At 51.0% G+C, this 13,144-nt stretch overlaps 1 protein-coding gene across 2 annotated transcripts in view; it reads left to right on the forward strand.

Moving 5' to 3' along the window:
* Positions 1–13,144, forward strand: part of CTNNBIP1 (catenin beta interacting protein 1) — a 51,896-nt gene that overhangs the window by 15,423 nt on the left and 23,329 nt on the right. For both annotated transcript variants that reach the window (XM_082680723.1, XM_082680724.1), the window contains exon 2: positions 7,739–7,823. The gene's annotated coding sequence lies outside the window, so the exon portion shown is untranslated. The remainder of the gene's footprint in view (positions 1–7,738; positions 7,824–13,144) is intronic.

A 13,144-nucleotide genomic window follows, 5' to 3' on the forward strand; every position in this document is an offset into this window, starting at 1 on the left:
ATTCCTCAGCACAGAGCCTACGGTCTTCAAGTTTTTCGAGGGTCCACAAAAATACTGGAGACCTGAAAAGAAAAAGTATCTGCTCCCTCTACTCATAGGAGTTATATGAGAATTCTATTTAATGAGAGATATGGGTCCATTTATTTATTTGTTTATTTGGCTGCACCGGGTCTTAGTTGCAACATGCAGGATCTTTAGTTGTGGCACGCGGGATGTAGTTCCCTGACCAGGGACCGCACCTGGGCCCCCTGCATTGGCAGCACGGAGTCTTAACCACTGGACCGCCAGGGAGGTCCCTGGGTCCATTTTAATATGTCTGTGAGAATAAGGCTGCCTGGGCCCACGAAGGACTTAAACCACCCTGTGGCCTGCACTCAGAGAGCTTCCAGTTTGGAGGTGGAAATAGAGGCACAGACACCCAGGTGCAGTGCTTGTGCAGTGCTTTGAGTAGAGGAAATTTGGGTGAGTGTGCAAACACAGGCTTCAAAAAGGTAACGATTGAACAGTGAACAGTAAATAGGGAGGAACATTCTAGGCTGAGGGTACAGCAGATGTGAAGGCCGGAGGTGCTGAATGAGCCTGGTGCAAGTGATAATGAAGGTGGCCACCTGGCAGGGCTTCTCATCCTCGGCACTATGGGCGTGGGGCTGGGGGGACAGGGCGCGTCCTGTGCACTGTAGGTGGTTCTTCCCAGGAGCATCCTCCCAGTTGTGACAATCAAAAATCCTCCTTTCTCCAGACATTGCCAAGTGCCCCCATCTGAGAACCAGCGCCAAACAGGGACCGTGGTGGATGGCCAGGGGCTGCCTGCCCGCCCCTGCCCGAGGGTGCAGTGGAGGGAGCCCCTTCCTGTCTAGCGTGCGGGTTTGTGCCTGCCCCCATGTCCTCTGGTTTGTGTGACGCTCTATGTGCAAGAGTGGCTGGCAGGCTCTCTCCGAGGGGAGTCAGGCCACGGAAAGGAAGGTGCACCCCGAAGCCCCCTCCCCAGGCTGGCTGGTTTTCTGTGTTGATGCCTTTCCCCCTGTTGTCTGGGCAGCCAGGCAGGGTGGCTGCGCTCTGGATGTTGGGCGGCTTTGAATGATGTCATGTGGATTTGATTTTAATGCTTCGAGAAGTTCACCAAAGGGCCTTCATCAGAGCGGCTCACACCTGGAAGAGAAAGTGCCCTGTTGCTGTGAAGGGGCAGGTGGCAGCTCTGAGGTAGGAGGTGTTGGGAGGGTGGGTGTTGAGAGTTCCGGAATCTCCTGTGCAGCAGACCTGCGGCCGGGGAGGAGGGCCTATTGGTGTCTGGGCTTCCCAGCTGCTCCCCCGCAGATGAGGGCCACCCTGGGGCCTCCAGAGCAACTGAAGCCTCTCCTGCTGCGACCCCACTTCCCAGGGGCTTTTTAGTGTTTTCTTGACCTTTAATTTTGATTTCAAATCTACAGAAAACTTGGAATAGTGCAGTGAACACACCTGTGCCCTTTACCTGGATTCACCAGTGTTAACCTTTGCCGTATTTGCGCACGTACTGTCTCTGTTCATACTCACACTCACACACACACACACACACACTAACACATGCATATACACATACACGCTCACACACATACACATAAACACTCACACACGTACACACTAACAAACGCATATACACAGACACAAACACGCACATATACACATATACACATAAACACATTCACACACATACACCCACACAAGCACACTCATACACGTATACACACTAACACAAACACATGCATATACACATACACGCTCACACACATGTACACATACACACATAAACACTCACATACGCATATACACATACTAACACAAACACATACATATACACGTACACATGTACACACACACATAAACATACACATACACATACACACATAAACACATACACACTAACACAAGCACACACACACATACACACTCACATGCATAAACACACATACACACATACACAGTAACACATACATATACACATACACGCTCACACACACATACACAATAACATATACACATACACGCTCACACACACATACACACATACACAATAACACATACACGCTCACACACATATACACATACACACATATACACATGCACACTAATACAAACACACATATATACACATACACACATATACATACAACACTCACACATACACACTGATATATACATACACACTCACATATACATGCTCGCACATATACTCACACACATGCATACATATACACACATACTCACACACACACTTTTTTTCCAGAACCATTTCAGAGTAAGTTGGAAGCATTGAGACATTTCACCCTTAAATACTCAGCCTGTATCTCTCAAGAACCAGGATATTTTCCAATGTATCCACAATATATTCATCACATTCAACACATATAACATTGATACACTACTAATATCTAATAAATACTCCCTATTAAATTTTCTCCAGTTGCCCAATAGCAGCCTATGACTCCCTCACCTCTCCCCTCCCTGGATTCCATCAAGAATCATTCCCTGTATTTAGTTCTTATACTGCCTTATTTCATGTTCTGATTAGCAGTTATTTTGGGTTCTGACTTGTCTTTTCCCTGTAAAGTGGGTTTTCATTTCAATTTCAGTTAAAATGGCTAATGGGACTTCCCTGGCAGTCCAGTGGTTAGGACTCTGTGCTTCCAGTGCAGGGGGCACAGGTTTGATCCCTGGTTGGGGAACTAAGATCCCACATGCCATGGGGTGTGGCCAAAAAAATAAAATAAAATAAAATAAAATGGCTAATGTTTCTATCAGCTTCTGAACTGGACGGGGCTGATAGGATGGAGAGAAAGCGTGGATTTTCAAATCCAGGCTTGTCACCTGTTAGCTCCATGGCCTTGAGCAGGTTACTTATCTTCTCTGAGCGTTGGTTGTCTCATCTATAAAATGAGAATAATTCCTGCCTTGCAGGCTTGTCGTGAGGACCCCATGTGCTGAACAGGCCTGACATTGTGCCTGGCCCTTAGGAATGCTCTCGCAACCACAGTAATTATCACTGTTGTTCTGCAACTTCACCTGGCTTCACAGAGCAGGAAGGAGCTTTGGGGCAGGCTGGAATTTGGGTTGGTGACCTCAGGACAAATTCCTTATCCCAAGCTCATCACCTAAGAATGGTGCTGCGTCCTGAGCGGCTCTGCTGTCATGACACCTGTTTTGCTCCTGCTGGTGGAGTGCGGTTCAAGAACGCCGAGCCTGGGTCTGGATGGAGGAGGCCAAAATGTGGAATTTATTTATTAAGGTGGTTGCTCACGAGGCCCTAGATTCCGGGAGGTTGCGGTTTAATTACTGAGAGTGGAGCTTGTGGAAGTTCTCTCTGGTGCCCCAGCTTTGATGTCGCTGGGGAACCTGAGGTGCCACCCCAAGTGGGACTCTCAGCCCGGGCTGCAGATGAGGCTCAGGGCTGCCTTCCTCTGCTGAGCGCGTTTCTGTCCACTTACTTGTTTACTGGAGAGCAGTGTACCATGGTGGGGGGGAGCCTGGACGTTCTGGGTTCGAATCCTGCCCCAGAACGGACTAGGACGGGCTAGCTGGGTGAGCATAGACTAGTGCCCTCATTTGTAAAACCTTATAGGGATGCTTGTTGCAAAGACTGAATGATTCATATACGTGGAGGGTTCAGAACAGCGCGCGGCCAACAGCGAGCCAGAATGTATGTCAGCTGTTTCTTTAAAGCAGTGTTCTCACCTGGGGGGGACTTTACCCCCCAGGGAGCACGTGGCAAAGTCTGGAGACATGCTTGGTTGTCACAACCAAGGGGGAGGTGCCTTTGGCTGGTAGAGCCCAGGGAGGCTGCTAAATAACCTCCCATGGGTGGCACAGTCACCGCAACAGAGAAGTATCCAGTCCAGAATGTCACTAGTGCTGAGGTTGAGAAACCAAGCATTCTGGGCAGCACGTGGAACATGGAAGGAGGTCGTGTTCCTCACCACCCCCACCCTTATCCGTCCTTTGATCTGCTCCCCTCCCCCTCCTCCCCTCGCTGGTGTCCCTCCCACTGTGCCCAGGGCCCCAGTCCAGCTCCCCCAGGCTTCCCCTGGCTCACCTGCTCACCTGACCACTGACACCTCCTTTTCCTCTCAGCCAGCTCGGTTTTTTATCAGAGTACCTATCTCCTTCCTCCTTACTAGGTTATTTACCCACTGATTACTTCTCGTTTATTTCATTTTGTCTGTTCTCCCTTCTCCCTAGAATGTACATAGGGACTTTGGCCTGTTTTTGCACTGCTGTATCCCAGTCCCAGTAAGTGCTCAGAATGTCTGTTGATTGCATGGATGAATGCGTTCCCCAGGGCCACGCGGCTGGTACGTGACATGCCAGGATGTCAGTTCTTCGCCGTCACCCATGTCGCTCCTTCTTCCCAAAGTGCCCCCCCAGCCCCCTGCCCCATCCAGCACAGCATCTCCTAGAAGTGCCCCAGACGTTTCCCGGATCTGGTCAGTCACCACGTTCTGACTCCGCCTCCAGAACGCTTTGTGGATGTGCACGGTGATACCGACTTCATCTGAAGGACGAGCCTGCTCTGTTTCCACCCAGGGGCTTCTCCGTGGCCCTGGGAGCCCAGCCCCAGCTGTTGGCCTGTCCTCAGGGCCGTCACCAGCAGACCGGCAGCTGGCACGTCACACCCACACCCCCTCCCGCAGCTGCAGTGCAGTCCAGGCTCCGACACTGCTCCTGTCCCGCAGTTCCACCTGCCGAAGTGTCCCAAGCCCTCCCACCCTCACCGTCCCTTCTCCGTCACCCCGCAGCCCAAGCCCGGCCCTCACCTGGCCCAGCAGGGACCTGCCCTCCAGCTTCTCTCCATCTCTCCTCACACCGCAGCCCTCACGCCACAGCCACAGGGGTCTCAGGCTTTACCCGACTCTCCCGCTTGAACCTCTCCTCACCCCCCCCGAGACCCATGTGGTCCAGTACCTTGAGCCCCCTCACCTGCCTCCCTGGCCTCAGCTACACCTTCTTCCTCCAGTTTTCCCAAAGGCCCAGTCTCTTCCTGTTTGAGGACCTTTACGTGTGTGTGTGTGTGTGTGTGTGTGTGTCCCCCAACCCAGCTCCTCCTGACCTGAGTAACAGCTCAGAAGTCACCTCCAAGGGTGCCTGCCCCCAGGGTGAGGTCAGACTCCCAGCTGCGCGTCCTAGGGCACCTTGCACTTACCATCCCCGACCCCTGACCCCCATCATTTATCACCATCTGAGGCTCTGTTTACCAGGGTGTGACTTGATTCAAGCCTGTCTCCCCTGCTCACTGGGAGTCATTATCACAAGCATGCTCGCCTGTGTATCCTCAATGCCCAGCACAGGGCCTGGCATATAATAAACAGATGCTCAGTAATTGTTTGTTCAAAGAATGTCTGTTCCCTCTGCCTGCAGCGCGCTTCCCCATCTTCTCTACCAGCAAACTCCTATTATTCATCCTTCAAGACCCAGTTTCAGGGTCTTCTGCTAGGAGCTGGTCCCTCCCCTTCCTCTGTGTTGCCACAGAGCTTTGCACATCCCCTTACTCTGCCACTTAACTACACTGGGTCGAGGCCCTGGGTTTTTTCCTCTCACCTCTGAGCTGCTCAGGGGGAGGTGCTGGGCACGGCACGTTACGTGCAGTTGGCACTCTTGGAAGTGTTTGTGTTTTTAACCTGACCTATCTTTTTGGTTCATTGTTACATATTATTTGTGTTGTTTTCCATTTGCCTTGTGCAGTGTGGTTTCCTCAGCCATTCTGGAAGCTCCTGGAAGGCAGGCTTAGTGTCACAGCCCCACCTTTGTATCTCCTGCTTCCTGAGCCTGACACAGGGCTGTGTTCACCTAGAGAGGTTTTATTCTAGTAAATCTTTCCTGAGTCCATGTCATGTCTACGTAAGGTTACGGTCCCCTTGGCAGTTGAGAGCACTTGACATCCTTGCCCTCATTCTGGACTGGCTAGATAGTTGGTGGCACCCGATGCAGGACCCCTTGTTAGAAGAGTTATTCAGAATTGTAAGACGGCAACAGGAGAGCATTAAACCAAGAGTAGGGCCCTTATGAGTGCTCGGACCTGTGCTGGTGCCCAGGCCTCATACTCATGAAGCCAGCCCTCATCTCCTTGCATCCTCCGAGGGAGGACACGGTAGAGGTCCTGATTTCCTTTTGACCAGTGGCAAACTGGAGGGCTCAGGGGGCAGTGACTGACCTCAGATTGCACAGCTGACTATCGACAGAGTAGAACGGGAAACAGAGTCCAGCTCTGGAAGCGTGCTCACCGTCTCCACCGGCTCTGGGGCCCCAGGCGCTTTGGTCCTTGGTTTCCTCCTCTGTAAATTGGGAACATTGACCTGATCATCGGGTGGCAAATGGAACAGCTGGTGTGAGTCCCCAGATGATCCCACCAGGAGCCACCACATCCCATAGGCGCCCTCTCCTTCAAGTCATGAAGCCAAGGTTCCTCTCTGTTTCTTGGACAGTCCGAGCCCTGTAGACAGTAGGAGGCTAATTGGCTGTTGGGGTAGTTGGAAAATTAAAGCCCCTCAGAAGTGGGAGAAGGTTGTCTCTTTTCATCTCTTTTTGAAGGAATGTGGGGACTTGGGTAGAAGGTTCCCCAGGGATCCTTGGTATTTCAGTGCTTTGATGTCTAGAGGAATAAAAGAGCAATTAATCGTTGTAAATGTCTTTCCCGTAGGGTAGGCTGAGGGTGGCGGGGGTGGCAGTGGCGGGTGACTGCTCTTCCATCCCAGGGCCATCACTGGTCTAAGGGCTCTGCAGACCAGAGACCCAGGGTCAGAGCAGCATCTCCCTGTAGGGGAGGCTTCTGAATCTCACTTCCTCTGGAAAGCACGTTTTCCTCAGCCTCTTGGGTGGGTGAGTAGCAGAGATTGCTGAAGACAGATGGGTTGCAGAGCTCCCCTTGGTCCCCTAGAATAGGTTTCTCAATTATCCAAAGACATCTGTCCTCACCGCAGGGCTGAGAGCCAGGAGTCCACCTTTAAACCAAGTGCTCTGAGGCCCACACGCCGCAGTGGAGGGGTGGCCGGGCTGCCACGGGCAGGCGAGACTCCGGCCCCCCCGCCTGCACCTCCACCCCACCATTAGCAGCCTCCCTCCTGCCTGGTCAACCTGCAGAGGACCCAGACGATGAGGGTGTGTGTGGAAGGCCAAAGAAGAGAAGAGAATGTTCTCTGATTCCTAGAAGAGGTGTGTTTGGGGCAAGCAAACCTGTGGCCAGACTAGTAGGTTTTAAATTATCTGAATCTGTGGGGGGGGGTGTGTGTGTGTGTGTGTGTATGTAAACTTATGTTTCCATATACAACTACAGATGTTCCCCAGGCACACAAACACCATGCAAGTCTGAGCACAAAGTGGGCGGAGCGCCGAGGTAGCTGTGCCTGGCTTGTCGTGTTGTTTGGTGGGTGGGATGCCTTCTCGGGCAGGTGCAGGACTTGCCCATCAGCTGCCCGGAAGTGATTCACTCTGGTCCTCGACATCTCCCAGCGCGGCTCTCAGTTGGCCTCGGTGACTAACCCAAGGGGAGGAGGGTGTGTAGTGACCTGCTTTGGCAGGAAATGACAGTGCATAGCTGCAGCCAGCACCTTATCCCAGGGTGCTGGTGCAAGTTTCTGGGCTGGCCAGACATACAGATATTTCTAGACCGTGCAGGGCCCTTGGCCACAAGCTTCCCGCCATCCACCTATATCCCACAGCACCGGCCGTGGCTCCTCCTGGCTCCTCCCGTGACCTGGGTTCTGTGTTTCCACAGGGCTGCACCTTCCTCCTTCTCCCCGGCCACAACCTGCCCGTCACAGTTGAGCACCTGTTTTCCTGAAGGTGATTTCCAGAAGCAGGTAAGGACCCCAGGGGAAGGACGTCTGGTAGAGTGGCCATAGAACGGCGTTGAGGAGAGGGCCTTGGGTACTGGCTCTAGGGCTGACCGTGAAGCTAGCACATCTCATATCCTTTCTTCATCGTCCCTGATAATGCTCATTGCTTCAGCTGTGTGGGTTCTTAACCGTGAGCGTTGTGGTTCTGCTGATGTCTTTTAGGCTGTTAAGATGTGTGAGGTCTGAATTAATATTTTATATAAGCTCTGTGAGTCACACAGTTATATGGCACTGTATTTTCATGCAATGTAAACATTGTACAGACGAAAATGTACATTTTAAAACATGAACATCTAAAATATATCACATTTTTTTTTAAATGGACGAAAGTCAAGTGCTGGGACCCATGGGGGAGAGGTGGCTTGTGTACCTATAGGCGCCCCCTGTTGTCTGGCCAAGCCCGAGGTCAGGCAGCATTTACAAGCAGGTGGTAGACCACCCTGGGTATAAACGTATATTCCAATTTACATAAGTGTGGGTGTTAAACAGCATTAGCTTTAAGTTTATAAATAAAAAGGAGTGCAGGTGGCTGTGTTTGTATTTGGGCGCCACCCCCCCACCCCCCCCCATCCCCCGCCTGTCAAAGGGAGGCCAGCTTTCAAAGTCGTTTATCAGAATGGGTCTGACTTCTGCATGTCCTGCTCTCTGGGTCTTTCCTGCTCTACCTCCCAGTTCTTCCAAAGTGAGATCAGCTGTTTCCAAGCTGGAGCTCATGTGCATAGAGATTAGGTCCCTCTAATCTCTGGGCAGGAACGTGGTATCTTACGGACGACCTCGATGCCTCCCAGAAAATGTGGTGCGGCCTCCCAGGCCACGAGCCACATTTGTCACTTTGTAAACACCCTTCCCAGTGGTTGGGAACCCCTTCCTGACTGTCTTTTACCTACCCACCTTCCTTCAACAGAGATGCAGGCTCAGAACCAACAGAAGTGTGTAGAAGGTGTGTGTGTGGGGGTGAATGCATCTGTGTGTCTGCAGTGAATGTATGGAACTCAGTTTCTCTGAAGTGCATTTGTCCCAATCAGGTGTGATTTTCTGGAATCACGCCCACTTTCGCGTAAGCCGTGGATATCTGTGACACAGCATCCACGTAGCCACAAGCCTCTCCCCTCGCCTTTCGTTTGCATAGTTGATAGTTGCCTGTTTCTTTCCATTTTCTATGTTTTGGCTCATGTATGCCTTTCCCTGTTTAGCTTCCAGAATGTTATATCTTAAGAGAGGGAGCAGGTCTGTCTCTGACTTGGGCAGTTAACACTGAGGGATTTTCTTAGGATTTAGGATGGAAGCTCCACCATCTTAGGCGGTGGTGTTTGTGGGGTCGCCAGGAGACCATACGTGAGAAGCAGCGTTACCTTACCTTCAGCTCTCACAGCTGAGGACTGAATGAATAATTATTGTGTCCAAATTCTTTGCAGTTTGGACTTAGGTAATTTAAACACATTTTAGTGGAGACCAGTTTTTGATCCCTACAGGGAAGAATAAGAATTCTCAAGTGAAGTTAATCTGATGTGTGTCAAAAGTGTGATGAAAACTTAACCACATGTTCGCTTGGATAGGCACCAAACTCAAAACACACTGTAATACACTTGCAGCATTACCAGCGACTGAAAGGTCGTTGTTGTTTGGGTTGATTGTGGTTGATTCTCTTCAATTATTTCCTTCACATTGGCACCCTTGATGCAGCTTCTGTTTCGGACGGAATTATGTAAACAGGTCCCAATGTTCTCGTCCATCAAGATTGGAGTGCGGAGGGCAGGAACACGTGTTCACGCCGCCGTCGGCCCTGACCCATTCCTGGGTGTTCTCTCTGTCAGGCAGCAGGGTGGAGTCAGCTCAAACTAGAGCTCGAAGAATCCTAGAAGACCAGCAGTTTTAGGAAGGGCAGGAGTCCTCCCAAGGCACGCAGTAACAGTTTAAGAACTGGTCTCTGCCAGGGAAGTGTGAACAGGGAGCAACCTGGCCCCAAAGACCCATTCAGGCCCCAGCGACACCCCAGGCCCACGGCTGGGTGTGTGAGGCCCCCTGGTAATCACAGTGTGAGCGTGGTGGGTCCCCGGGGATAGTGGAGCTACAGTGGAACAGAACCGGTCCGTACGTGACGCCAAGGGTAGGATTGTTGGGAGGAGCAAAGTTCTGTGAAATAGACCCCGTGTAAAATGATTGAGACGGGCACCCACACACACTCCTGTGGGTTCTGAGCCCTCATACCCCTGTTGGAGGAAGCTTGGCTGGTCAGGAAAGGACAGTGAGGAAGGGGCTCTCAACCTCAGTGAAGCCAGCGTCCCGAGGTCCTGGGACGCACAGCAAAACCAGAGACATATCCTTGCCTGGGTAGAGCTGGCCCCTAAATGGGGGGATAGCGCTTGCTCTGGGACCCAGGACTGGGGGTGGTTTGTGACAGTAGGACCACTATGAAGCCTTGAACCAGAAGGGCCGTTGGGGGGCTTGTGTTGTGGGCCGAGGGGGTGGGGGGTGAGGGGGCAGTAGCACGGAGGTAGGGGAGCGGGTGGGTGTGGCCCTGGGGCTCTGGTTCTTTTGTGTGTGGCGACACCTAGTGGCCAATCCCTTGACTTCCACAAGGAGAGGGCCAACTGACCATTAGCCCTTGGACACAGGACAGAATCAGAAGACTTTTACCCCTGGAAGCCCTAATTCCCAATTTGAAGTCTTCATGGAGCATTTCAGATGACCTCGGAGAACACGACAGCCCAAGGCACACAAAATACTCAGGAATGAGAGTCTTTGGAAAAGCTAAATTTGGTTATGGAGACTGGATTAGGGACTTGTATTTGACCGTAAGTGATGTGGAGATGGTAGGGGGTGGAAGCCCAGACCCCACAGGCTGTCTGGGTTCTCTCTTCAGCCAACTGGGCCAGGGCTGAAGGAAGACGGGGCAAGCGAAGCAGCCACGGCCCCGGCCCTCCAGCAGGTGCAGGAAGACAGTGAGTGAGCACCCCGGCAGGTGCGCTATGAAGCGGACAAGGGACTTCCCTGGTGGTCCAGTGGTTAAGATTCCATGCTCCCAATGCAGGGGGCACGGGTTCAGTCCCTGGTCGGGGAACTAAAATCTGCATGCCGCATGGTGTGGCCTAAAAAAAAAAACAAAAGAAGAAGAAACTGGGATGTGATGGGACCACGTGCCCAAGAGGGCCTGGGTGGGGCGCACGACCTACCGCGGTCATGCAGTCAGGAAAGGCTCCCCAGGAAGGCATCTAAGCGAGCGGAAAAGAAGCCAGTTCCAGCCTGGGGACCCCAGTGCAAAGGCTGCTGGGGAGGAGCTTCTTGGCAGGTCCTAGAAACAAACTGGGGGCCAGCGAGAGGGGAGGAGTGGGAGCGAGAGGCAGAGCTGGCCATGTGGGGTCCTGGCAAGGGCGTGAAGCGTATCCTGGGGTAGGTTGGAGTGGGGAGAAATGTCATCCATTCTGGCTTTTAAAAAGATCATTCCAGTTAGGTAGCCTCATCCACCAGAGGGCAGACGGCAGAAGCAAGAAGAACTACAATCCTGCAGCGTGTGGAACAAAAACCACATTCACAGAAAGTCAGACAAGATGAAAAGGCAGAGGGCTATGTACCAGATGAAGGAACAAGATAAAACCCCAGGAAAAACAACTGAATGAAGTGGAGATAGGCAACCTTCCAGAAAAAGAATTCAGAATAATGATAGTGAAGATGATCCAGGACCTCGGAAAAAGAATGGAGGCAAAGATCGAGAAGATGCAAGAAATGTTTAACAAAGACCTAGAAGAATTAAAGAAGAAACAAACAGAAATGACCAATACAATAACTGAAAAGAAAACTACACTAGAAGGAATCAATAGCAGAAGAACGGGTAAGTGACCTGGAAGACAGAAAGCTAGAATTCACTGCTGCGGAACAGAATAAAGAAAAAAGAATGAAAAGAGGGCTTCCCTGGTGGCGCAGTGGTTGAGAGTCCGCCTGCCGATGCAATGGACACGGGTTCGTGCCCCGGTCTGGGAGGATCCCACATGCCGCAGAGCGGCTGGGCCCGTGAGCCGTGGCCGCTGAGCCTGTGCGTTTGAAGCCTGTGCTCCGCAACGGGAGAGGCCACAACAGTGAGAGGCCCGCGTACCACACACAAAAAAAAAAAGAATGAAAAGAAATGAAGACAGCCTAAGAGACCTCTGGGACAAATTAAACGCAACAACATTCACATTATAGGGGTCCCAGAAGGAGAAGAGAGAGAGAAAGGACCAGAGAAAATATTTCAAGAGATTATAGTCAAAAACTTCCCTAACATGGGAAAGGAAATAGCCACCCAAGTCCAGGAAGTGCAACGAGTCCCATACAGGATAAAGCCAAGGAGAAACATGCCGAGACACATAGTAATCAAATTGGCAAAAATTAAAGACAAAGAAAAATTATTGAAAGCAGCAAGAGAAAAACGACAAATAACATACAAGGGAACTCCCATAAGGTTAACAGCTGACTTCTCAGCAGAAACTCTACAAGCCAGAAGGGAGTGCCATGATATACTTAAAGTGATGAAAGGGAAGAACCTACAACCAAGATTACTGTACCTGGCAAGGATCTCATTCAGTTTCGATGGAGAAATCAAAAGCTTTACAGACAAGCAAAAGCTAAGAGAATTCAGCACCACCAAACCAGCTCTACAACAAATGCTACAGGAACTTCTATGAGTAGGAAACACAAGAGATGAAAAGGACCTACAAAAACAACCCATAACAATTAAGACAATGGTCATAGGAACATACATATCGATAATTACCTTAAACGTGAATGGATTAAATGCTCCAACCAAAAGACAAGGAGCAAATCAGACTCGCTGAATGGATACAAAAACAAGACCCAAGGCTTCCCTGGTGGCGCAGTTGTTGGGGGTCTGCCTGCCGATGCAGGGGACGCGGGTTCGTGTCCCGGTCCGGGAGGATCCCACATGCCATGGAGCGGCTGGGCCCGTGAGCCATGGCCGCTGAGACTGCGCATCCAGAGCCTGTGCTCCGCAGCAAGAGAGGCCACAGCAGTGAGAGGCCCGCGTACCGCAAAAAAAAAAAAAAAAAAAAAAACCCACAAGACTCATATATATGCTGCCTACCAGAGACGCACTTCAGACCTAGGGACACATACAGACTGAAAGTGAGGGGATGGAAAAAGATATTCCATGCAAATAGAAATCAAAAGAAAGCTCGAGTAGCAATACTCATATCAGATAAAATAGACTTTAAAATAAAGAAGCTTACAAGAGACAAGGAAGGACACTACATAATGATCAAGGGATCAATCCAAGAAGAAGATATAACAATTAT

The sequence above is a fragment of the Grampus griseus genome, assembly GCF_964374135.1.
Source record: "Grampus griseus genome assembly, chromosome: 1".
In the NCBI taxonomy this organism is placed as follows: domain Eukaryota; kingdom Metazoa; phylum Chordata; class Mammalia; order Artiodactyla; family Delphinidae; genus Grampus; species Grampus griseus.